This window comes from Myotis daubentonii, chromosome 16, assembly GCF_963259705.1.
Source record: "Myotis daubentonii chromosome 16, mMyoDau2.1, whole genome shotgun sequence".
In the NCBI taxonomy this organism is placed as follows: Eukaryota; Metazoa; Chordata; class Mammalia; order Chiroptera; family Vespertilionidae; genus Myotis; species Myotis daubentonii.
Window position 1 is genome coordinate 51,342,920 of NC_081855.1, and position 27,779 is coordinate 51,370,698.

A 27,779-nucleotide genomic window follows, 5' to 3' on the forward strand; every position below is an offset into this window, starting at 1 on the left:
CAGAAGCAAACGTGCCTGCGGATTGTTTTTCAATGGTGGGCCTTGCTCTGAGGTTGTCCTTTTTCCATTCACCATTCCAGGACTTCTTTTCCAAAAATATCCTGTGAGGTCCACATGGTAGCCAGGATTCTGTCTTTGGTTAATGAGCCTGTGCAGTTCCTAATCCAACACTTCTCTTGAGAAAGAAAGAGAGTATATCGCAATTAATAGTAACGGGGGTGTCCTAGATTTTGTGGAGTAAATTGGAACCTCGCCTGCTATTCTTTTTCATCCTTTGGCTGAAAGAAAAACTATCCAAACTCAGAGAAGGAAGGGAGGCCCCGGAACCAGAATGTGAAACTTCTGTCAGATTGTTCCATAGCCTTTACTTCTGTTTGTCATGTGTTGTTTTGTGTGTGTGTGTTTTAATATACTGTTGATTTTAGAGAAGAAGGGAGAGGGAGAGAGAAACATCAATGATGAGAGAGAATCATTGATTGGCCACCTCCTACACACCCCCCACTGGGGATTGAGCCCACAACCTGGGCACATGCCCTTAGCAGGAATCAAACTGTGACCTCCTGATTCATAGGTCGACGTTCAACCACTGAGCCACACTGGCCGAGCTGTCATGTTATTTTTATGCCGTTTAAATATATTGGTTCCTAGTAACCAAAGACTCTCAGAAGTGCAGCCCTCCTGCGGAACAAATGCCCCTACAGCCACAATGTCACGTGGTCTCTTCTCACTCAGTGAGGCTCTGGACACAGCTGCTCCTGCCCATCACTCATGTAGTGGAGTTCAAGTGTACTCTTGAGTCTTCAGTGTTTTCATCCTTGCTCAACGCCTGCGTGTCCTACTTTCTCTAACGCTGCATTGATTTCCTGTCCCTCTTCCTCCATCTTTTCTAAAAATTTAGTGGTTGACTGTTGCTTGCAACGTGGAAACTCAAAATAGCAATAGAGCTGATCAGCAGCTCACCTGTCTGCTCTGAAGCCTGAGTGGGTTCATTCAATTCCTTGGAGGGTCCTCGGAATCTTGCCTCTCAAGTTCAGCGAGGCTCCTTGCCTCCTGACCAACCCATGGGACAAGTGATCACAACCTTTATGCAACTTGAGTTTACTAAGTGCCAACATGAATCTAATACTGTGTGAGGACAGCTTCACTCATGAGCGGGATCTCAGCGTTCAGTAAGGGCAGGCTGGTGTGTAAGGCTCGCTGGGTAAATTTAGTAGGGGCTTCTACGTGTGCTATAACATCCTCCAGGCCAATGGGGTGGGGGGACAAAGAGGGCGGACAAATAATTGTACCAAACAGAACATTCCCATCTGGCCTTCTGGAAAGGGAAGGTGTCACCTTTAGGAACTTGGCCTTGGTTGTACATACCATACATGTTGATGAGGCAGACAGCACCGTTAGGCGTGAGGACATGGCGTGATGGGACTTGGTGTCCTGGGCAGCACAGCCTGTTGATCCAAGGTCGGGACAATGGTTCTTCTCTGTGACTTCCGTACCTTTACGACGTTGAGTATCTCAGAAGGGGCCCCTGGTGTGGTACATGAGGCTGGGATCTTACCTCTGTGGCAGAGATAGACAAAAGCGATGACACTGAAAAGTTTAGGTGTATATGAAGAAGAGACTGCTTCCCTCCCCTTCGGCATTTTCTCTAGAGACTTGAGATTAAGATTGATGTTGCTGCCAAATGTCATTTCTGTGAGACTACCGGGTCTTTGAAAGATAAGCAATGCTCATCTGTAAGTGAGAAGTTCCTCTTCATATGGAACTGACTGCATAGGAAATAACTTCCAACCTTCAGGCGATATGGAGCGTCCATGAGTCACAGCTGCTAGAGTCTAACTGATTTCAAAAATATGACTTCCATACAGTGAGCACATAGCAGAGATTTTATTCAACTCATTAACTAACGAGGAGACCCAAAAGATGTTTAGAGAGGTTTAAATGAGAATTTGACTGACAAAAATATATAGACTCTAGGAAACAAACATCATTCACATTGTAAGAACAGGAAACATTTGCGTTGCTCCCAGTTTTTTACTATTTAACAGTCAAATAACCTAATTAATGGCAGATCAATTAAAGATGCACACCCCTCTAGAATCAGATAATCTCTACGGGGCTTCTAGACCAGCGGTCACCAACCGGTGATCCGCTGACCAGTGGTGGTCCGTGAGGTCCAAAAGGTTGGCGACCACTGTTCTAGACAATGCCCAGCCTTCCATTGAACTGGTGTCCAGTAGCCTCTCAGCCACCTATTCCCAAGACCTGGATTTCTCTTCTGACATGCAATTCTTAATAATTAGGTTAAATTACAGAAAGAAACTACGGAAGAAATTAAATGAAGACAAAGAACATAGCTATATAACAACAAATATATTATTGGGGAAGAAAATTAATGCAATGAACAAATGTTATTTAAATATTGTTTTTATTTATTTATTTAAAGCGGTGTGTTCTGCCTTATCAAATTATTGCTGCTGCTGTTATTTTTAAATGGAAGACTCTCCTTTCACCCAGGATATTGGTAGCACCCTGTTCTGATTTCTTTCTCTGCCCTCTAGCTCCCCGCAGACTAGACATTCTCAGGATGTGAAACTTTTCCACCAGGCAGATCCAATAAAAAAGTTGGAATGACTGAAAAGCTTCCACTGAGGTTGGAGTGAAAATAGAAAGATCTAGAAATCTGGAGGAAGTAGTGGCCTAAATTCTCTTAGCACAGTGGGAAGCTTTGCTCCTGTCATCACAATAGAATGAAAACCCCAGGGATCTAGAGATTTCCTAATCTCACAGCCATTTTAACATCTGCAAACCTTTGATTTACTGAAAAGGACTCCAGTCATGCATTTGAAGACCCTCCCTTTATACACAGTGAAAATGTCAGCATCATTTGAGATGAAATATTTCTATTTTCTTCCTGGTGTATATAAAACAAAATTAAAGTCACCCTCTCCCCTCTTATTTCAACCAGATAAGGCTTAAGGCATGACAAGCAATTACCTTTATGATTTGCCATGTTTGCCTGAAAGTTTAAACTTGAAATTGAGATTGATAGCACTTATATTCTGCCTTGGGGTAATTATCATCTGGGTTCTGAAAGGCAAACAGAATCTGAGAATGGCACTTATATCAAGCTTTTTAAAAAGCTTGGTTCTGCTCTCTCTCATTCAAACAGTCCCCCACCCCCACACCAGCCCATCTACAGTTTATAAACAACATTTAATGTATGATTCAAAGGGTAGCCTCACTTTTAACTGCTTGGGTGGCTAAAGATAGGGTTGACTTGTTTCTCTCTACATTAAAAATATATCTTTCAGAAAGGATTCCGTCTCATTTGAAATGCCGATGTACAGCTCATTTTGTTTGGAATTAGCTTTTCTTTAGTGGCGTGGGGTAGACTTTAAATTATATTGCCATTTAGAAGAGATTATTAAATTATCCAAATGTTAAAATGAAAATTTCACAGAATAAAGTTTTATCACCTAACGTCATAGAAAGATCACCAAGGGATTTTAAAGAGAAAAATTATCTTAAATGATGGTTGCTTTCTGGACAGAGGGATGAGAAGCTGGAGCAATGGTTGGGAAGAAGGTGGAGAGAAGGATATTTTCTTCATCTTATACAAGCTCTCCCTTTTATTTACGTTTCTATTATTTTTTATTATTAAATACATTGGGGTGAAATTGGTTAATGAGATTATATAGGTTTCAAGTGTAGATTTCTATGATACATGATCTGTATATTGCATTGTGTGTCCACCACCCAAAGTCAAATCATCTCTCCTCACCATATATTTGACCCCCTTTAATTTTTAACCATATATACACATTGCTTCTATACAATACTAATAACATAGGCTCAATAACAACTATCTAAAATAAAGATCACAGTGCTGCTATAAAATTAAGAGAGTTCTGTAGATGTGTATGAACTGTTATGGCAAAGTTGTTGTGATATTTGAGATGTTCAAGGGGCAAAAATAATACGTATATCTTCCATAACCCAACCATACAAAAACAAAAAGTGCATTTTTTCTGTACTGATGGAATAGTATCTATAGACAATCTCCAACTTTTAAGCACTATGAAAAATGCAAAATCAATGTCAGTTTGCCATTTGAAGTTATCAGTGGAAAATCATATTGGAGCACACTGTTGAATCTTAGTATATATTTACATTTCTCTGTGCACTTTCATGCAAAACATAATATTCAACAAATTTATTCCACCACGTCCCTTCCACTTTTTCATGCAGTTCAATGAATCCTCCTTGTTTGCATTTTGCTGCATGATAATGTAAGCTACCGCTGTTCCTTTTTCTACACCTAAAACTTTCAAACTTTATTTTTCATAGCTGCACCTTTCCTCCTGATAAAAATCTTTCTGGGGAAGTTAGAGAGGGTTAAATAGTGCCTCCCCTCCAAAATCCATGTCTGCGAGTAACTTTAGAGCATGACCCTATTTGAAAATAGGATCTCTGAGATGCGATTAAGTTAAGAAGATTTCATACTAGATTAGTGTGGGCCCTCAATCCAGGGACTGGTGCTCTTGGTAGAAGAAGAGGAGATACAGAGAAAAGAAGGCCACTTGAAGATGGAGGAAAAGAACACAGTGGTGCACTACAAGCCAACAAATGCCAAGGAATGCCAGGAGCTAACAGAAGTGAGCAGGAGGCAAGAAAGAATTCTCCCCTGAAGCCTTCAGAGGGGGCACGGGCCTTCAAACAGCTTGATTTCAGACTTCTAGACTCTGAGACTATGCGTGAATATATTTCTGTTGTTTTAAGCCACCATATTTATGGTAATTTGCTGGGATCACTGGGAAACTAATACAGAAGCAGAGTGATCATGGTTGTTGTCATCATCATCTACAAAGAATGGCTGCTCTTGGCTCTAGAGAGAGGTCTGGTAGGCTGGAGGCATCTCCCAGGGACCCTTACGAATTCTCAGAAAACCACTGCAAAGAAGGACTGGGAACCGTGCCCTGGAGGCTTCATTCTTTGCTTTCAGCACATCAGGCACTACTTTTCCAAAACATTAACACAAAAAAGGAAAAAAAACCACAATTTCTATTTTTACGTACAAGGTATATTACTGTGTATCCCAAACCCTACATTGCTCAACAGCACTCCCAGACGATTTTAATAGGACAATGGAAATAAAAAAGGAAAAAGAAAGGATCTCAGGATCCAAAAAATTGGAAAACATGCCATGATATGCATTTTGTGTGTGTGTGGGGGGGGGAGGGGTGTTGGAGATTCTTAGGCACATTGAGAATCTGAAAGGTTCTGAGAAAAATCCAGTTTATCTTTGATTAACATGGACTCTATCTACACTTTTTGAGAAGTACGGAATGGAACTGGGGTAGACCCTAGGGATGTTGATAATACCTATGTTATATGAAAAAAAATAACTGATTTTTGTGAAAAAGAAAATATTCTATAGAGTTATTTACTACTTGATTTTTCTAATTTATTGTCACTATGTAAGGAAGTTAAAATACTTTCTATTTATGGACAATACACATCCTAAAACTCAATCTATACCTCCATTCCAATTCAGCATAAACATGGTGCCATTTATTAGGATAACGTTCTTGCCTTGCTAGTGATGTTTACAGAAGTAGGGACACTTGCAATGTTCTTTTTGTTGCCATGCATCCTCCAAAGCATAGAAAAGGGGAGGAATTTCCATTGTGCCTCTTTTCACCTCCCTCCACATTTCTTTTGTATTTTGTTCTTCATCAAGGGCGTGGCACAGACTACTTATTTAGGTTAGGAATAATGGCTACATGTCTATATGTGAAGCTTATTAGCGAGAAACACTATTATTATTTTACTGGAAAAATGAGAAAATAAATATATATGAATAAGCTATTAGAACTATTTGTTTTCCTCTGTCACACCCTCTAGTAAAAGTAATCCTGCCGAAACCGGTTTGGCTCAGTGGATAGAGCGTCGGCCTGCGGACTGAAAGGTCCCAGGTTCGTTTCCAGTCAAGGGCATGTACCTTGGTTGTGGGCACATCCCCAGTGGGAGATGTGCAGGAGGCAGCTGATCGATGTTTCTCTCTCATCGATGTTTCTAATTCTCTATCTCTCTCCCTTCCTCTCTGTAAAAAATCAATAAAATATATTAAAAAAAAAAAGTAATCCTTAAACACCAAGAGCCTACCATTGGTCTATGAAAAGAGATATTTCATCACCTCTTCAACTGAATATTATTTTAAAAAGGCTATCGTATTCAGGAAATATCTGACATAACAAGTGACTTTAATTAAAAGAGTGAAGGTTGCTAAAGATTTGACACACCAACAAAGTTTCCAACAGGTTAAACACACACACACACACACAGACATACCACCAGACATTTGCATCTCTAACTCCCTGATTTAAGAGACGACATTGTCTAATTTCATTTGTTGAAGAGATTTTTTTTCTCAGCCAAGTATAAGTCTCTACTTCTTTTGAAAATATGGAGCTACTTATTAAACCTCACACACACTACATGCATATATTTAAAAAGTCTAAACAATGCGATTCCAAAGAAAAGATTTTCCATTTCAAAGGCAGAATCAATGGCCTACACAATTCAGATTTTCCAGTTAATTTTTTTTTTTAATTCTGCGGTTTCCTTTGTTCATTTGGAAATGGCTTTTTAACTAAAAAATGTACTGAATATTTACTGCAGTTCTACACAGATTCAACAGACGTTCACACACGCCAGAACAACAGTATCCAGTTTCTAATGGTCTTTTTCATAATATATGCAAGGAATGACTTATTACTTGTCACTTAAAAAAACACACACACTTCCTCTAATGTTGGGCATTTCATAAAACTGTCTCTCTCACACACTGCATGTCCATATGTAGGCAATGTGTAAAATAGACTTTGGCTATTTTGCCATGGTCTGCAGTATATGTGTTGGCGGTCCGCGCCAACTTTCCATTCTCTTGACCGAAGACGTTGTCTAAATTGTTAATGCAGTATATTTTAAACATAGAATGTCATCCAAGCCTATTTTTCCCCTCATATACTTTTTAAAGGGGAAAAGGTCAGAATATTCCAATCGATGGGCGGCCCTCGATCTAACTTACGCACAGCGGGGTTCAACACTGCGTCATGGGACTGTTTTCCATATGTTCCCAGTGAGATTAGCAATAGGATTCTGGCTGCACTGAGAATCCAAATTGGAGTAAAGAGAGAAAATAGTTTATGGAAGACCGGAAGCCATTGTAGTGTTTTGTTGGGTAAGGATCAACCTGGGGCAAACTGGAAAGACTCTCAAAGAAAACAGAGTCCAATTGTTAACCCTTCCCGTCTCCTAAGATTAATAGGAACCTGAGATTGGTTCACCCAGGCCTGCAGAAGTATTTTAAGGAAGAGGGACTACTCTTTGAGGACATGGCCAATGCCAATATTCCGGGATAGTCTACTGGCCTTGCCGACACGATGGGCAAAGGCTGAAAATGGATTTTCACCACTTGCTGCCATTCCAAACGAGAGGCTATGTTTCCAACGACTCTTCCATGGAAAGAAAAAGTAAGTTAGTGAAAATGAGAATTTCCATGTGTTTATGGAAGGACAGCATGTTCTTGCCAGCAGAACTGCTAAAACGCCCCCTCCTCACCCAAAACAAAAAGGAATAACAACAACAACCATTTTTAAATGGATAGAAAGTGAAGGAGAAAGAAAGGAAAGGAAAGCAAGGAAAACAACCAACACTGGAAACCCGATCGAAAATCAGAACATCAGGCTCAGTTCTGTCTGAAAATCTAAATAAATCCAGGCCCCTTTCAGATGCGTTTAAGGTTTGGTGTTTGTTTTTCTGGGTTTTTGTTTTGTGTCTGTTGCCTACAATAAGAGAAACATTGACAAACTTCGAAAACAACCAATCCTTTCTACATAAATAGAATATGCCGTAATTTTTTAAATCTTGTAAGAGTGTTTGTGCTGCCCAGTCTAAAAACCCAAGGTTGAGTCGTTAGTCCCTCAAGGAACATGAATTCAAGTCATTGCACCTCTGCCATCTATTCCTGTTGGTCATTTATCACTGTGAATACGGAAAGAGCATTTAGTGAGACATCCATAGGAAGACATTATATAATTCCACCTGCTTTTACTCCATCAACTTTTAATAATCCAGTTGTTTCTACGAGGTATCTGGGCAACTTTGGGAGAGGCGGTGTTCCTGTGGATTCCTTACCTTCCCTCATCTGTAAGCCACTGGGTGGGACTAGTTGGTCTCCTACTAGTGGGGTTCCCTCCAGTTTTAGTTTCTGATCTAAGACATCCTCTGGGAGACAGGGATAAACTCTGTAAAGACGCAATAGTTAAGTTCTCCCTTCTTGATACCCTGGCTACTCAGTTCTACTTCCAGACTGTGTGCCTTTAAGATTGCAGGGACCACAGAGCTAGGCCCCAGAGAAGTGACATAGATGAATAAGGAAGGCAATCGAGTAAGAAATCACATGACTCAGGCTTGGATTCTGGTTTCTGCTACTCTTAGCTCTGCCTCCATTTTCTCATGGTAAAATGGAGAGTGTCCACCTCATAACAGTAGGGTCCGGAATAATGTGTTCACATACGCAGGGTCCATTGAGGAAGTGCCCGGTGAGAAATAAGTGTGACCTTAAGTTTCCTGTTATAGTCATTCTCTCTTCGTGACAGAACTCAAGAAAGATGCTGATGGTAGAAATTTATACTTAACACTGTCCCTAAAGTGCTTATCAGTTTATTGGAACTTAACCTTTAATCAAAGGTTAAAAGATGAAAGGGTGGTGATATAATTATCATAATTTGCAGAAGAGTTGCCTATTTTGGAAAGCCAAGAGGTTGAAGTGTTGAGCTCCTAGAAACACTAAGACAATTGGAAAAGCAATAGCTATCCTGCAAACATTAAAACGAGAAGTCCATAAATATTTCTATTCAACATTTAAAAAATCAGCATATGTAATGTAGCATTAAATGAAAAAGTTATTACATTAAGACCAATAGGTGTTTATCTTAACAAATGGCTGATTTGCATTAGAAAAATATTTTTGAACTCACGATCTCAAGCTAGGAATAGAAGTTGAGTTTTAAGCATGATAAAGACCTTCACAAAAAAGTTTACTAATGACACATTTAAAACATTTTCATTTTAATATGTAACAAAACAAGAATGTATATATTTTTTTAAATATATTTTATTGATTTTTTACAGAGAGGGAGAGAGAGAGATAGAGAGTTAGAAACATTGATCAGCTGCCTCCTGCACATCTCCTACTGGGAATGTGCCCGCAACCAAGGTACATGCCCTTGACCAGAATCAAACCTGGGACCTTTCAGTCTGCAGGCCAACGCTCTATCCACTGAACCAAACCGGTTTCAGCAAGAATGTACATTTTTATTTAACATTTTAGTTGGATTTCTAACGAAGGCACCAATGAAAATAAAATAATATAAATGGTATAAATATGGGAAGAATGAAATAAATCTGCCACATATATAGATGCTGCCATTGTCTATAATGAAAATAAAGTGTAGGGAAATTATGAGAAGAGACTTAAGCAATTTTATTGAATGTACAAGCAAATAGAGAAATCAATTTACATCCATACACCAGAGATAAACAGATAGGAAAATAACAAAAGATACAACTTAGCAAAGTAACAGATGTGCAGGCACAGATTTTACAAGGAAAAAAAAAACTTTATAGAGAAATTTGTAAGATTTATTAACAGATATAGAATGGACCTAAATAAGAAAAAGCAAACATCATTGATGGGAAGGATCATTATTCTAATAATGTTCATTTGACCTGGATTGATCTATAGATTCAATGTAATTCCAATATACCTATCAGCAGAATATGAGGTTTTGTGGTATATTGAGGAGATTAACATATATGTTTGAGTGTCAGAGAGGATAAACCTGTGAATCATTCTTTTGATGTTGCACTGTTATAAGAAAGATATCAGGATTCTGGACCATAGGTAACAGGTGGCTGTCACTTTAAAAAAAAAAAAAGGTGAAGGGGATTAAGAGGTACCAACTTCCAGTTATAAAATAGTCATGGGATGTAATGCCCAGTGTAGGGGAGAGAGTCTATAATATCACAGTAACTGTGCATGGTGACAGATGGTCATTAGACTTAGTGTGGTGACCACTTCATAGGGTGCATAAATGTGTCACCACTTTGCTGTACACCTGAACTAATACAATATTGTATGTCAACGATGATTTTTCATTTAACCATCATGTTCTTCACCTAAAAATAACACACTCTTGTAGGTCAACTATATCTCAACACAACACCACAGTGACAAATACTGGTGTAAAATGTCCAGTTTTGAAAATGACTGTAACAAAGCAAAGCAAATATTCATGGATTTAGAAATAGAAGTTATGTTAGTTTTCTGGGGCTCAAAGCCAAGTGCCAGACAAGTGGCTTCAATGAGAGAAATGTGTTTCTCTGTGGTTCAGGAGCCAGAGTCCAGGATTAAGGAGCCGTCAGGGTGTTTTCTTGTGGGTCCTCTCTCCTGGGCTTGGAGACGGCTGGTTCTCCCCGTGTCTTAATATAATCTTTCCTCTGTGTGAGCCGGCACCCTAATCTCCTCTTCTTCTATGGACACGAGTCATATTGGATTAGTCCATCCTCAGGACCTCATTTTACCTCCATCATCTCTTTGAAAGCCCCATTTCCAAATACAATCACATTCTGGGTGCGGGGAGCTAGGACTTCAACATATAACTGTGGGGTGGGGAGTTGGTTCTAGTTTAGCCCATACTAGGAATTAAATTTAAAGATTGTCACAATCAACGCATAAGTTTTTGTTGGAAGAAGTTGGTGAGCCAATTACGAACAGAAATTTTTTAAATTAATATTCTCTGCTAATTGAAGATGCAGTGACAGCATAAATAAGAATTTTGAATCATGTACAAATCATGAAGGCTCTGTCAGCTTATTGTAAAACCTCACCAAGTGACAGGTTAGCAGAGGAACTATGACATGGCCATGGTATAAATTCACTTTACAATTAGAGTTGAGCTGACAGGAGAGTGATGGTTTGCTCAGCCTGTACATACTCCTAAGAGCACCAGTAGCAGTTGTTTCAGTGGAATGAGCCTTCCACCAGATTCACATTTTTCAAGAAAGATTTGTAAACTTGCATTTTTCTAGAGCAAGTGATGCTACTTTCAATCGGACCCATTGAAAATGGAGCCGCAAAAGAATATATTTGGATACGCTAGTAAATACATCTGCAGCAGAGTGAGCCAGGACTCACCTTATAATCAAGGTATCACACTAATAAAATATTACCATGTAGTGTGTTAGAGAAAATGATGACGTCAAATATAAATTTTATGGAATTCATCAGTTGATGTTGTTACTTATCTATCACTATTACCCCTACTAGGTTTTATAAGAAAACATACATTTTCAAGGATAAAGCTTTATAGTTTAGTACCATCAATGATACTTTTTCTGAGCTTTGTAAAAAGGCACCCCAAGCTTGCATTTTGTTCTGGGGCCCGTGAATTATGTCGCCAGTCCTCCCTGGCAGACCTGGGAATCTCTCTTTCAGAGCACAGGTGACAACCTGACCTTGGGAGGCAGGTAAATTAACATGATGAAGAGATTTAGACTTTCATAGAAATGCAGAATAGATGGGGCAGAGATATTCCAGTCAGAACAGCTCTGTGGGCAGTAGGGCTAACCTGATTTAAAATACTGAGATATTATATATGAAAAATACCACCATCAAAAGAAAGAGATCTTAAACATGAAAACACTGAAGAAACTGAATCCTCTAACTACACCCGGGCAGGGTTCCTCCCCAGACGGTTCATTCCAGAGGGTCTGAGTCAAAGGACTTTGTGCCCATTGTGTTTTATGCAACAGGCTTCCACTCTGAGCCCCACTGAGCAGCGCTCTCATTTCCCATAGAGTTACATGCTGGGACATAATCTGCCAAATGCACTTTAAAGAATATTCTATTTTATTGGATCGCTGGATAGTTCTGTTTCTTTTATAAGAGATGAATAGAGCACTCAGACTGGTGTGATGAGTTGAATAGCATTGTGGCCTTAAGTAGGTACATTTTAAACTCACTTCTATCCTTGAAACTATGTAAAGAAAAGGAATTGATATCAAATAATGAGATCAACCAGCAGGAGACTTGTAACTAAGATAACATGTGTTCATATTAATCCTCTCCTTGATGGGAATATAGGGGGGATCCTGGCGGGAGGCATGGGTTTTAGTAGCTGAGTTTCACACATCCATATTTTTAAAAGCACAGAACAGTTGCACGCTTGGTGTGAAAGAATCTAAAATCACTTCTGAATCTAAAGTTATGGGTTCCCATTGTCCTCAATCGCTTCTCAGCAGTCAGCATCTAATATTCAGAGGGCTTAGAAAAATGAGTGTCCAAACAGACGAAAAGAGAATTCGTTGCCTTGTCTATCTTTATAGTTCTCAGGATGATTATTCTCCTCCAACATTGATCGTCTGTGATTTGAGACTACTCTTGACACATGATAAACTAATGTATTGTGCCCATGTTCTCCTAACTCCAATGGCTCAAAGTAGCACATCAGCTCATCTTATAAACTGAGTGTCTTTAGCTAGTCCTGTAATAAACTTCCTGAATCACAGGACTAACATGACTCATGCCACAGAGAGTGTGTTTTATGGACGTGTTGGGAAATTTTAGAGCTAGAAAAATCAATGATTGTTGAAAGGAGGAGACACGTAGATAAAAACTAGGGCACGGCACGTGTTTGCTTTGATAAGGTTCTCGTAGTAGCAGATCACAAATTGACATGTATAAAATACTATTCTATCTTTTAAAATCTAAAATGAGGGCAGCTTCATATGATTTTGGAAGTAGTTCTGAACACTAAATGAAAATAAACACTTTTTTTTTTCCTCGGGACTCTTTTTACTGTCATCTAATACAGACAACGACAGCCGGGCTCCTCTCAGGCCAACACATAAAATGACACTTTTAGAATTCGTCAGGGTTTTAATGGAATGGACTAAAATGGAAATATCTGGGTAAGTCCTAAAAATCAAAGTTTGGTTTGTGTTTGTTTAGAATTTTTTTCCCCACTTTAAGCAGTCTTCCCATGTTACTTGCTTCCCGGACTGGGATTTAACTAGTAACATTATAGGGGAAGAGTATTTAGCAGAATGTTTTGCCTCTTCAGTAAGTGAAAAGATAAGTAATAACATAAAATATTACTGTTATATAAAATTCCCACCATATATTTCTACCTCAAGGAGTTTAAATGAGCCCTGGCCGGGGTTCTCAGTGGTTAGTTAGACCATCGGCCCATGGTCTAAAGGGTTGTGGGTTTGATTCCAGATCAAGGGCACATACTGGGTTGCAGGTTCGATCCCTGGTCCAGTTGGGGTGTGTGCAGGAGGCAACCAATCAATGTGTCCCTCTCACACCAATGTTTCTCTCTTTTTTTCTTTCCTCTTCCCTCCCTCCCTTCCATTCTCTCTAAATATCCATGGAAAAAATATCCTCAGGTGAGAGTTTTAAACACACACACACACAAAAACAAAACAAAACAAACAAACAAACAAAAAACATGAAGCTTAAATAAGTGCCCATAGGTCTGCATTTCCCTCATTCTTCTACATGAGGTGGGTGAGGAAGGGGTGGTATTTGGGACAATGGCCAGGGGCAGGGTCCCTCTTTCCCTTCCCTCTGCATTAGTGCATCTGTTTCTTTCTCCCAGGATTCTGTCCACATCTGAAGTGTCCAGTCCCCCTGTGAGCTGTCACGTCCTAGACTTTCTCCAGCCTTTACCCCCACAAAGAGTGTCTCTCTTTCTTCAAAGAAACAAGCCCCAGTTAGAGGTGATCTCTTTCAGCTCGTCCTCTACGTTTATTTTCATTTTATTTAAGTAAAAACGAAGTCCAGCGCTTTGGTGGACAGAAGAAAAGGGCAGACCTTGGTGTTCAAAATCAGGCCTGACCTTTAGAAATAAACCAGGCCACGCCTGTGCCCGGTGGGCAGGCTGCGCGATCGCCGCGTGGTGACAGGGCCAGAAGTACAGCATCCACCACGAGTGTGATTTTAAAGGACTTTGGTTTTGAGAGCAGGTTTAAGTTCACAGAAAGCCTGAGGGGAAGGTCTTTTCCATTTACCTCCCTGTCCCCACACATGTACCGTCTTCCCCCTAATCAATATGCCATCCGGGTGGTACACTGGTTACAACTGCTGACACTATCTTGAGTTAAAGAAGGTTTTTATAGGCTGGTTTTTAAAATTAAAATGGATCTATTTAAGGTGTAGAGCATGGTGTTTTGATAATGCACATAATGAAATGACTTAGCATATCTATCAGCTCACATAGTTACCTGTGTGTGTGTGGCGGGGCGGGGGGGGGGGGGCGCGGGTGTGGAATGAGAGCACCTGAAATTCACTCTCTTAGTGAATTTCTAGTACTCAGTCCAGTATTATTAATTACAGTCATCATGCCATATGTTAGATCCTAGTCTACTTATCTCTGCTGGGCTTATCTCACTGAGAATTATGTCCTCCAGCTTCATCCATGCTGTCTCAAGTGGCAGTCTCCTTCCTTCTTAAGACTGAATAATATTTCATTTTCTCTATATAAATATATATTCCACATATCACATATATATGCCACATATAGGGGGCCCAAAAATGTATATACACACTTTGAATAATTATAAAGGCAGTGTTTATTAAAATACATTGCATTTTCAAAATTGAATTATCAGCTGTTAAAGTGTGTATACATTTTTTGGGGAATATATATATGTATATATATGAACATGGGGGTGCAGATATCTCCAAGTCATTTCCCTTGACTTATGTAGTTTTCTGTTTATTTGTTTTTAAGAAAGCACTGTTTTTTCTTAGAATAAATCATTTTTTGTGTACAAATCACTGTGTATAAATGAACACTAAGCAAGTCAGCGCATTTGAGGCTTTAAGGCATGTGTCTTTGTGAGAGAATCTTAATAAACTAGAGGCCCAGTACATGAAATTCATGCGGGGGCGGGGGGTGGGGGGGAGTGTCCCTCAGCCCAGCCTGCACCCTTTCCAATCTGGGGCTCCTCGGAGGGATGTCCAATATCCCTCTCACAACCTGGGACTGCTGGTTTCTAACCACTCACCTGCCTGATTGCCTCTAACCACTTTGCCTGCCAGCCTGATCGCCCCCTAAACTGCCGGCCTGACTGACACCTAACTGCTCCCCTGCCAGCATGATCATCCCCAACTGCCCCAATCATCTCCAACTGCCTTCCTCTGCAGGGCTGAGGGGACTGGGTGTCACCATCTTGTGAGGATGTGACAGTCAATTAGCATATTCCCTCTTTATTAGATAGGATAATCCCTTAATAGAGTCAGTTTGCTTTTGGCTTAAAATTCTGTGGCTATGTGTATCTAATGCTGAGGGTAGGACTAGGACTCCAGAATTTCTGCCTTGTGTATACAACCATGAGTTTGCTTTTGTTATAGGCTAACATCTCATGACATTTCCTCTAAAGTAAAACTTTAATGTTATAGGCATTATCTTTGGTGATTATTTATTGCAACCTTAACATAATGGGATCATAGTTTACTATTATTTAAATATTTTATAAAACCCAGTAATAGAAACATCTATTAAAATCCAAAGAGCATATCTTTGGACCATCCACCTTGAGTGACACCTTTGCCAAAGCACAAAGGTAAAAGGTGCTGGTAAAGGTTAAGATTGTCTCCTTGGGACTCCCCGTTCTCGTCCTTGTCTACACTCCCACTCCCCTCTCCTCAACACTAGGAACCCTGAGATTTCTGTTCATCTGAACACTTTTGACATCATGTCTTGAAGATGATCGCCGGCGATTCTCTTTTCAGGCGACTGAAAAGCTGGCTTACCTGGTCAGAGCAGGTGCCACACTGTTTTCTGACTACCTTGACAGCAATTGGCTTTTTGTTCCAATCATAAAAGTAGGACAAAACATGTTAAATATATTATGCTAACATTTATTTTAAACAGAAGTGCTATTTGGGGGTGTGGCACCTGGTTACCGGCGATGAAAATGGTTTTAGGACAGTTTCCCCCCAAACTCTATGTACACCCGTCTTCATGAAGAACAAAGGCATCGCCAAAGCGTAGTTAGAACCAGACAATTGTGCAGCTCTGCTTTTGTCTGACTCCATTCCAACCTGTTGACATTTAAAATTGAATGAGAAACATTGTTTTCTGATAGGAAAGGGGAGCATGAAAGGCTGGGAGCACAAAACGGGGTATCAGCATTACTCACCTCAGAACACACAACCGCCAGGTGCTCTCTGCCCGATGATTCTTGCCACAGTGCCCAGTCCAGCTGCCAGGAGCCCTGCTTCCTGCCACTACTATCAGATGAAGCTGAGAGGAGGAAGATCTGAAAGAGGTGAGAGCAGTGAACTAGGGAAGGGAAACAAGTAGAAAGGGGCCTGAAAATTGACAGAACAGAACAAATAAGAAAAGTTTCCATTAAAAATAGAGACTTGTAAGGCACCCCTAAAAAATGATACCCATCTAAAACGCTTAGGCCGAAAGTTATTGTTGGTGATGATCATTCAGATCTCACAGGACCACTGCTTTAGGGAAGGTAGTGCTTCGGCGTTTTGTTGAACTTGCAAATTCTGTCGTGAGTAGCATTTGGGAAAACAGATTGGAAACTTGCATTGGAAAGGACGGCCTCGCTAGCCAAGCGTGTGAAGCAGGTAGCAGGCATCTATGTGAAGCAGGTGATGGGCATCTTCAGAACAAGCTGTCAACCCCTGAATAGCTATTGGTGGAACCTCCTGGCCTGTCCTCCCTTAACCACTCTGCCCCAACAACAATGTGGGGGCTGTAACTACAGTTCCCGCGTCTGCATGTTCCTGTTGCTGTCAGTGCTAATGTGAGAAATACTGATTTTCTATGGCACCCGCTCTATCCAATAGTACACATCTTCACACTCCAGTCACTCCGTGCTTCCCAGTTACCGGGTACCTATGGCTAACACATCTCATGCATGGTCTACTGGGGCTTTATCTTCCAGTGTCATCATTGTGGATGTACTATTATAGTTATGGACATATGGACCTTCAAGGTAGGAATCTAATCCTAAGATAAGGTAAAGGGGATATCGAGATCCAGATGGTTTAAGTTTTTATTTTAAAACTTTTGTCACTCACACTAGCCATTTAGGCAGCTGCCTAGAGAAAGAGGTTCAAGGAGGTAAAAGCAGCATTTCCATAGTTAATATTCTTGGATTGAAGCTGGCTTCACAATTGACTGGCTGAGAGATTTCACAAGTGACTTTATCTGTAAAATAGAAATAATAATTGTAACTGCCTCAAAGGATTGCTTGGAGTCTATCATTGGAATAATGCGGATAAAATACCTGGCAAATTTTTAAAAAACATATACTAAGCATTCACGTATAGTAACCTATTATTATTTTCAGTTGAAATGGTGGTTACACGCTACAGATGAGAAGGTGCTCAGTAGAGTGTAGTGATGGCAATGAGAAACCAGACCAAGCACAGCAGGCAGGGTGCTGGGAGGGAACAGATAAAACACACTCAATTAACTCAAAGGATTAATTGACGAGAACTCAACGGAGGAGGTATTTGCTGATGTAAAGGAAGGATTAACAGGGATGGCCCAGTGCCCAGATGAGGGGCTCGCAGCAGTAGGAAGGGCAGCTGTAAACACTCCACACCTGGAGAGGAGAGAGGAGAAAGCCGTGTCACAGAGCCCAGGCAGAGTGCGGCATGTGGGAGCGGGGCCAGCCCAGCAGGGAAGTGGCAAAGGGCGATTTCACCCTGAGAGCACGGGCAGGAGCCAGAGGGACAGATCTGAGAGGCCTGGCAGTGCCGAGAGTTAAACCCTCGGGCGGAAATCGGGCAGAGAAGGGATCTGGAAGAGCAAGCAGAGATCACTGGTGGGCAGGCACCCCCGAGGTGGGATTATTTTTTGTAAACCCTCGCCAGTGGTGGGAAAGCAGGATTTGACACGTGTTATTTGAAGAGCCTCTGGCATTGCTCCGCGGGGCCCGGGAGCTTTGTGGATGGCAGCTCGGATCTGTGACTTTCAACTCTGCCTTGGGACTGACATTTCCAACTCCTGGGGACTTAAGGACTTAAGCTTTGCTTTTGAACAATAAAAAGCCCAGTTTCCTGCTAAACAGAACATCACTCATCCACATCGAGTTCCCAACTCTGTTATTAGGAATATTTGACAAGTATTTTTAATCTAATTTGGCTGCTTGGACTTTCATGTTGGCATCTAATGGGTGGCATTAATTCTGGACACATGCTGAACTAGTATTTAGTATTTGCATTTTGACACACTGTGGACCAGTAGTTTTATTGCTAACTTTATCCAGATAAGTTTCTATTGAACGAGTACAAAAAACGTTTTATGTAAATGTTAAAAGCACACTTTAAAATTAAATACTCATTGCATTTTGATGTTATTACATATTCTTACAAGCTAATATCTTTTTAAAGAATTCTCGTGATTGGCCAAAAGCCTTAGAACAGGAAACCCAGGAATTTTCGTGATCCGTCCGCAATGTGTTGTCTCTGAATCATTTTAAATCATTGCAAATTGACATTTAAAAAGATTCAAGTTAGTATATTCATGATACTTATTGAACAATTCATTGACAAGACTCCAATATATTGGAACTTTTTTTTTCTTTCTAGAAACTGAATTTGAAATTTCTTGGAATGAGGCACTATCCCTCAACAAGCAAGGGGAGAGAGGAGTCTTTAGCTAGGACAGGTCTTTGAACACAGTACTTGTACAATAAATAATTGTCCACTCAATAGACATTAGGGTTGATACAGAGTGAAAATAATATTAATACTGGATTCTCTTAATAGTTGTAATATATTAGAAGTAATGTACTCTACTGCAACCTGCAGAAAAAAGTAAAGGAACAAAACATGATTAAACTGATGTGTAAAATATTCCAAATAGCATGTCAACATCCAAAAATGTCATTCATTGCACACACTCTGACCAAATGATGTTCCATTGAAAAACAAAAAATAACCAGTTCAAAGAGAAGATCAGGAAGCACTTGACATAATGATTGGGCCTCAATAAAATATTTATGGTTCTCTCTTTCATTCAGGAAACTGCTTGATACCATCATGAAGCGAATTAAGTAGGAAGCAGGGGAAAGAGTATCGACGTCAACACGTATTGTGTTCATGAATAAATATTGAGAGAATATTTAGAGAATCTGGTGACAATGAAACAAGTGCACATCAAATTTGAACTAACACACCAGGAACATTTGACAGTTTTATATGACAGTTGATGCATTCAAAAATATATGTAGTAGATATTAGGAAATCATGGTTTTATTGTAAAAGTATTCTGTTCTAAATTTTTTATTTACTGACCTGTGTATGAGAAAGAGAGGAAAAAAATAATTGATTTGTGGTTCTACCTATTCATGCATTGATTGGTTGATTCTCGTATGTGCCCTGACCAGAGATCAAACTCACAACCCTAATGCATTGGACTGATGTTCCAACCAACTGAGCTACCTGGCCAGGCCTGGGAAAGTATTCATAAATGTTATTGCTCAATTAAAAAAAAATCTATATATTCCAAGTTCTCTAACCACCCCACCCACAATTTTGAATTGTCTCTCCTAGAAACACCACTGAATTTAGTCCAATATTATTAGATGTCCTGTTTCATTTGTCTGCTTACGGTTGTGTGATGGAGGCCAACGCAACTGTCAACATCATCAGAAGGAACAGTGCAAAGATGCGGGAGGTCAGAGGAAACGTCGCCCCCTTTGTTTTTGAGCTGGCAGGGGCAAAAATAAAAAAAAAATGAGCAACTCGATTAATTAAAAATTTAAAAACCATGGAAGAGAACAGAAAAGGACTCCAGCAGTCTGTGACTCTAGGTAGATACTGGCGATATCAAACTTTTCTCCTTTAATTCTACTCGATGCAGGAATCCCTGCAGCGCAGCTCTTCTTGGGAACTGTGGTTATCCCTGCATTGCAGCTGCTAGGAGCACGCGCTGGTTTACCCTCCGGTAGCCTGCGTTCAGGGCCTGGATGAAACAGGAGCTGCCCCCAGAGAGGCCAGGGCTGGGAAGCCTTTTTTCTTGTTGACCTTTCATATCGAGATGCATCGTGCCCTTTAATTGATAAAAACTTTTACTTGAGAAGTCACGATGGTTTCCAAACTCTTGAATGTCCCTGGACTGTAAGGAGAGAAGAAATAGTCTCTATGACCAGGGCTCTCCTCCTAGGGCTGCAACATCCAGAAAACTGTGTCTTACAAGAAACAAGCCAAATGCTTGCGTTTGATGTCTGAGTCCCACCACCTGAAATGCATGCTTTTGGATCACTTAAAAAATACATCAGTGGCACAGCTTTTCCTTTTCTTTTTTCTTTTTTTTTTTGTCTTTCTTTCTCTCTCTCTCTCTCTCTCTCCCTCCCTCCCTCCCTCCCTCCCTCCCCTTCCTCCCTCCCTCCCTCCCTCCCTCCCTCCCTCCCTCCCTCCCTCCCTTCCTTCCTTCCTTCCTTCCTTCCTTCCTTCCTTTTTTTCTTCCTTTCTTTCTTTCCATGAATCTGCCTTTTGGAAAAGTTTCTACAGAATCTTGATAAGAAAAAGGGAAGAGTTGGGCCAAATTCAGAGCCAGCCGGACTAGAGAGAGGCACACCCTTTCAGGCTGCTGGGCAGCACAAACCCTCCCAGCCATCCTTCCAGTTGTCACCCAGACGCTGCTCTGGGTCCTCCCCCAAGTTCGTCCTCTTCTTCTTGGGCAGGTTTTGTTAGTAAACTAGTTTTTCTCGTCCTCACCTAAATTCTCTTCTCCTAGCGACCACTTCTCCCCAGCCTGTCCTAGTTTTGATCCTTGGGAGACGGAGGGAGCAGGCTTAATCCCTCTCCTACGTGACATCTCCTCGGCCAGCAACAGACGAGGGCCGGAAGCTGGGGGAGCCTGAAGGACACTTGACACATTGCACAACCCAGCCGAGGGCCGGCCCCACACAGCGGGCAGAAGCAAACAGTGACAGTAAGAGGAAGGGCTCAGCCACGAAGGAAGTGTAGTGGGGACACGTGCTTCTCTGGGATGCGAGAGGAAACCTGCAGCCCGTGTTGGGCAATCTTATAAAATCACAGTGAAGTGACCCATGGAAGGGATTGAGAAACGCGAGGCCCCAGTCGGCTGCTAACGGCAGCCCCGGGGAAGAGCCGTTGAGAAATCCAGTCTGAAGAGGACTTAACACCCTCTCCGTGGTTTCCAAGTGGACTGCCTCTGTGACAAGAATTATTTTTAGAAATATTGCCTTACATTTTCCATGCTTCTATTAGTTAGTCCTTTTCTAATTTTACACCTGACTGCCCTGAGTGGGTGTGTGTGCCTGAGGGGTTGGGGGCTGAAGCAGGAAGTGGTAATTTGAAAACACAAAGGAATACACATTTCAGAGGCTCAAGCAGAAGAAAAGCCAACACGCTCTCTTCCCAGAGCGTGAATTCAAGCTCTCTTGCCGCCATTCAGTGGACTTTATGCAACTCCAGCCACAAATGGAAAAGCACTTACCAAATTGCAAACTATGACGGAGGTGTTAGTTAAACAAAAATAAAAGAATGTTACATTTATAAGTAAACAAAGGAGGGGTGCATTGATCATGCCTGATGAGAAGAACCCAGAAGTGTTGGAGACAGAGAAGAAAACCATGAGAATGCCTTGCCCTTACCTACAGCCTTGGTTCTCCTAGATGGCTCACCTCTCCACCAGCCAACAGAATCCTGTCATCTTGGGGAACGCTCTTAGAGTAAGAAATTTGACTATGAACACATTTATTTTTTTTAGTTCATGTAAGGGATGCGATTGAAGGTATATAGAATAGACACTGTTTTTCTCTTCTCCAGAAGTCTCCCGCAGAAAAACACACGCACACACATGATCAAATCTGCAAGTGCAAACGGTAAAATCCCCAATGCTGCTGCAAGGCAGAGTGATGGGAACAACATCAAGGTCACCGAGATGGACACTGCAGGAGCAGTAAGGCCACAAATTCAAAATGTATCCATTTCCCAAGGATGACGACTCCTAACATAAAAAAAAAAAAAAATGTTTTCTCCAAGTGAGGCTGACGCCCAGCAGAAACACGAACAAAAAGACTAATATGCTTTCGAGACAAATATTATAATAAGAACCGCAACTACTACCTTAATATTGGTTAAGCTCTTTCTACTTCCTAGGGATAGTGCTGCGTGGTTGATGGCCTTTAAGTGAATTAATTCACTCAACAGACCGTTCTAATTTGTCAGAGATCAAAACGGTTATTAGAGAAGGACCTGGCCTCCAACAGGTTTGCCTGTTTCTACCATTCAAGCTTTCAATTAGCGTCTCCAAATCGGCGGCCTCATCTCTGCAGGTACAGAAAATGACCTATTGGGGTGTGAGGAAAAACTGTGAGAGAGGTTCATTTCTATTTTTGTGTTTTTCTTTGAAAATGTTTTTTGGCCCAGCCAGTGTGGCTGAATGGTTGAGCAAAGACCTATGAACCAGGAGGTCATGGTTTGATTCTAGGTCAGGGCACATGCCAGGGTGTCAGCTTGATCACCAGTGTGGGGCATGCAGGAGGCAGCTGATCAATTACTCTCTTGCTCCTTCTCCCTTCCTCTCTGAAATCAATAAAAACATTTTAAAAAATAAAAATATTTGTGTATATGATATACAATATAATATAGAAGGTTATATCGAAAATACAAAAATCTCTCTATATAAAAGCCTAAGCGACTGTCCGACCAGTAGCTATGATACACACTGACCACCAGAAGGCAGATGCTCAATGCACAAGCATGGAAACATTGAACAGGCTGATGAATCTCAGAGGGAAGGGGGAGGGCAGTAAAAGATTAACCAAAGATCTTATATGCACACTAGAGGCCCAGTGCACAGACTCATGCACTGGTGGGGTCCCTCAGCCTGGCCTGCATGCACAGATTCGTGCACCAGAATCTGAGGGGTCCCAGATTGCGAGAGGGCCTCTAGTTTACATATAAAAGTTTACATATGCCGTGGGTTGTACTTAAAATATGTAATGCTAGGAAAAAGCCATCTAAAAAGCATGGAAAAGAATGTTTAAACTATTAAGCCACAGGGCCCCAAAATTCAGACCAACTAAAAAAGCCATTTTCTTTCAAAAATTCATCTTTCGTGCATTTTTATCAATTTTGTTAAGCCAAATAAAACTTTCCTGTAAAAAAAAAATCAATTTCATTTCACATTTTAGAAACACTCACATTGGAAAGGGTATTACCAGGAAAGAGTGGGTGTATGTAACAACAACTGCTAGCAAAGCAGAATAAAATAATATATTTAAAGAGATGGGCTATTATAGTTGATGAAGATTTCTGAATGATCTATGATGGTTAAATACCATCCGCACGTTTTCATTGCTTTTAGTGAAATACCTGATAGCCCTGGCCAGTGTAGCTCAGTTGGTTAGAGTGGCAACCCAATACACCAAGGTTGTGGTTTTGATCCCTGACCAGGGCACATACAAGAGTCAACCAGTGAATGCATAAATAAGTGGAACAACAAATTGATGTGTTTCTCTCTCTCCCTCCCTCCCTCTCGTCCTCTAAAATAAAAGATTTAAAGAAAAAAAGGAATACCTGATAGGTTAGATGTCAGACCTCATGAATTGATTGGAGAAAAGATAGTGGACTCAGGAAAGTTGTTATGTGATGAAAACTCAGATGGGGAAGAGCTCTGTATGTCTATGAAAACTTTGACCCATAAGTGCCGATAATTGGCTTGAACAAAGAGCAAGGTTTATTACAATATCTAGCTAAAATATTTATTCCAATTATTCCACCTGCCTGGTTTATAGGGAAAATACAATTGTTGGTTTGTCAATTTGGGGAGTTTAAAAAGCTCAATAAAAATATGATATATTAAGAAAAAAAGGAAACTTCTGGAGTTATATTTATTACTTGCCTCCTCAGGAAAGAAAAAAATTGTTTAAAACAGTGAGTTTTGACATAAACCAACCCAGGAGTCATCTCAGAACTATTTCCTTGGAAACTCTCTGAAAATAGAAGTTTTATCACTTGTTTCTTCAAAATGTCACCCAACTAGGAAGAACACTGTAGTCTACAGTTCGGAATCCTTACAACATAATTTGTTGACCATTTTTTCAACCTGATTTGTAAGCTGTCAGAAAGTGAGGACATTAACTTACATGTGTATCTGTAAATATATACTGTGCCAGGGACCTCATTTTTGTAGATCTAAAACAAGAATTGCGGATGAAAATGTGTTATCTCCTTTTTTAAAAAAATACTCTTTTTTAGAGTAGTTTTAGGTACATAACAAAATTGAGAGGAAGGCACAGAGATTTCCCATATACCCCTTGCCCACACATGGTCATAGCTTACCCCACTACGCATATCACTTACCAAAATGGTACCTGCACTGAGACATCATAACCACCCAAAGTGCACAGTTTAGCTTAGGGCTAACTCTCGGTGGTTTACAAAAACATAATAACGTGTATTCATCACTGTAATATCATACCAAGTATTTTCATTGCCCTAAATTCCTTCGTGCTCCACTATTCTGCACCTACCTTACCCTCGCCCCCGACAACCACTGATCTTTTTACTTTCTCCATAGTTTTGCCTCTTCCAGAATGTTGTATAGTTGGAATCATGCTGTACGTAGCCTTTTCTGATTGGTTTCTTTCACTTGTAATATGCATATAAATTTCCCCCATGTCTTTTCATGGCTTCATAGCTCATTTCTTCTTAGCACTAAATAATATTGTACATTCATTGTCTGAGTGCACCATAGTTTATCTGAATAGACTCACCAACTCAAGGACATCTTGGTTGATCCTATGTTTGGGCAACTGTGAACAAAGCTGCTGTAGACACCCATGAGCAGGGTTTTGTGTGCACATACGTTTTTGGCTCTTTTGGGTAAATGTCAAGTGCATGACTGCTGGAACATATAGTAAGAGCATGATTATTTTGTAAGCAATCAATGAACTGTTTCTAAAGTGGCTGAACCATTTTTGCATTCCCCACCAGCAATGCTGCTCCACATCTTCAGGAACATTGATGTTATCAGTATGCCAGATTTTGACCATTCATGCAGTGGTGTGTCTTTGTTATTTTAATTAGCATTTCCCTAACAACATATGACATAAAACATCTTCTCATATGTTTAATGCCATCTGAATATCTTCTTTGGTGAGGTGTCTGTTATTCAGATCTTTTGCCTATTTTGGTTTTTATTGTTGAATCTTAAGGCGTCTTTGTATATTTTAGATAACAATATTGTATCAGATGTGACTTTTGCCAATATTTTTTCTGTGACTCATCTTCTAGAGTCCAAGTTATCAATTATTTCTTTTGTGTATTGTGTCTTTAGTGTATCTAAAATGACATCATCATACTCGAAGTTATCTAGATTCTCTCCTTGCCTGGTGCTCTTGTTTCTCTATTTTTTCTTTCCTTCCTGCATAACTGGATGAAGACCCCATCCTGGTGTAATAATTGGGGTTACTACAGCTACCTGCCAGGCAAAGGTAGAAATTGTTTCTTACCGAGTAATTTTTTAGCAATTTCCAATTCCAGACATAGAGAAATCATGACTTCTATTTTCCCAGAGGACATGAAGTCCACCTCAGCCAAGCACTCTGAACCTTTGGATCCTTCTCCATTTATTTCAGCGAAGTTAGATTTCCATGGAACTTTGGGGCCTCCCGTTAAATTGCTATTATGTTATAGCCATGTTCACCATAAGAACACACCAACAATGAAATCTGTTATCATTTTTTAATGTCTAATGTCCTATCAGTCTCAGCATTTTTGGAAGACTAGGATTCCATGCCTAGGAGACACCTCAGGGTCCTCTCTACCAAAAAAATGCTTGAAATATTTCTCTTTCTGCTACACAATTATTTTTACTGTCCACACCATTTAGCCCTAGAAGACTTCTATTGCCTTTCTGAGCTGACATGTGTATAGGCAGTTATAGACTGTTTCCTATTCAGCTCAAGAAAACACACACTGCATTTGTGAGCTAAATGACACACATTACTAATTGTTTATTTTCACGTATTTTTATCTTCCTCTGGTGGGTTGAGTTGCTGCCAATGTATTTAGCTCAATAAATGTTCCTCATCTTCTCCTCCCAGCTTCATAATCGACTTGTAGCTTCTAGTTGCATCTCAAATAAATATTGGCAAAGCAATTCAAATCCTTAAAATGGCTCAGTGGATTGATACAGTCTCAGCTAGAGAAAAAATAAAGACAGAATCCTCAACACGCATCATGGTTGTCAGCCTCTATCACAGGTTTCCCTGACGACTGGATTCGATGAGTCCAATAACCTTCCCCATGTTTCAATGAGACTATCACATCTTAGGCTAAATAAAAGGGATGTGTAATATCTCACAAGTATATTTGTATTTGATGGCAGTTTCCTGAGAAAGGTAAGAGAACTGGGGATAAATGAGTTTATGTATTGGACCTGATAGAACACTGGATGGTAAATGGGAAAGAAGCTGGGTGGCAAACACAGCTGAACTGGCACATTGCCATGGTCAAGAAGGTGTTCTGGGAATTAAACTCAAGAAGAAAAAAGAAGATCAAGTTAATAAACTACTCCCAACCCGGACTTTCCTCTTTTGAGGACTTGGCTGTCCATATCATCTGTTGACATCAAACCAAAGAACCTCTTTTACTTTTGTCTTTATGAGGGTCTTCATTTCCTGGACAGTCAAAGTCAGATAAATCATCTTGTTTTGTCTGTCATGAAGTAAGGTCAGAAAGAATTGAAGATAGGACGCTAGGGTTTGGGCTAAACTGGAGCACGTATTGCCTCACCATCATGGTAGCCGTGTAGGTACGTATAGTTACTATCGAGATTCTTGTTGACCTGCCTCCACTCTCCCCGCTTTGGTTGGCTCAAGTTCTTTCCAAATCCAGCTTCTCAGGGAGAAGAAAGGATGCTCATTTAGAGACCAAAGACGCAGCTGCCTGTCCTGTTTCCTGCCCATGCTTGGTGCTTCTTTCTTTTCTAAGCTCTACTTTCTATGTCTGCCTCTCAGTCCAAAATGCAAAGGCCTTAAAGTCAATAGAAAACGTCAGATGCACAGTCCCCATTTCAGTTACTTTAGAGGGTAATGTGGAAATTGCTTGTGTCTAGCGGTGAGGGCATCAAACAATATGGAAGGCTGCTGTGCGCTGCCAGGTCAGGACACGCTCCCTGGTAACTTGGCAGGTGGAGAATCTAACCAACCTCTTTTGGGGAGGTCAGAACATCCCAACATTTTATATATATTTTGTTGGAAAATCATAAAAATTAAAATATTTCAATATTTCTTAATGAAATTCTCCTTAGACCAGAGAAAGGGGAGGCTATATAGACCATAATTTCTGCTGATCAAAATGGCTAGTAGAAGGCAATGTGTCAAGTCACCGACTTTTATTTTCTCAGCAGAGAAGTATAATCTCTTATTTGAGATGACTCGAGATTGACATTTCACTTTGCCTTTCTGGGTGGCAAAAAGCTGGGCTGTCTTTCTGGGAAATATGATCCACTGAGAAAAGAATTTAAGCACCTTTTGTGAATAAAGAAATCAAATACAAATATAGACGATATTCCTTCAGGACAAAAGCATGACTTCAAAGTTTGCAAACATTTGGGTTCAGTTCTCCTATTTCTGATTTTAGTGAGCAAACATGTCAAGCTAGATTAATCCACGTATGGGCATAATAT

General features: G+C 40.4%; 1 protein-coding gene and 1 long non-coding RNA gene across 5 annotated transcripts in view; one reads left to right on the forward strand and one right to left on the reverse strand.

Annotated features, from left to right (window-relative positions):
- The window catches only part of KCNJ2 (potassium inwardly rectifying channel subfamily J member 2), a 259,346-nt gene that overhangs the window by 204,732 nt on the left and 26,835 nt on the right, over positions 1-27,779 (forward strand). The gene's annotated exons all lie outside the window — the stretch shown is intronic.
- Positions 16,053-20,935, reverse strand: LOC132218170 (uncharacterized). The gene is made up of 3 exons (XR_009449091.1): positions 20,831-20,935; positions 16,279-16,398; positions 16,053-16,180 (listed from the first exon to the last, which is right to left on the reverse strand). It is a non-coding gene; the product is annotated as an uncharacterized LOC132218170 (long non-coding RNA).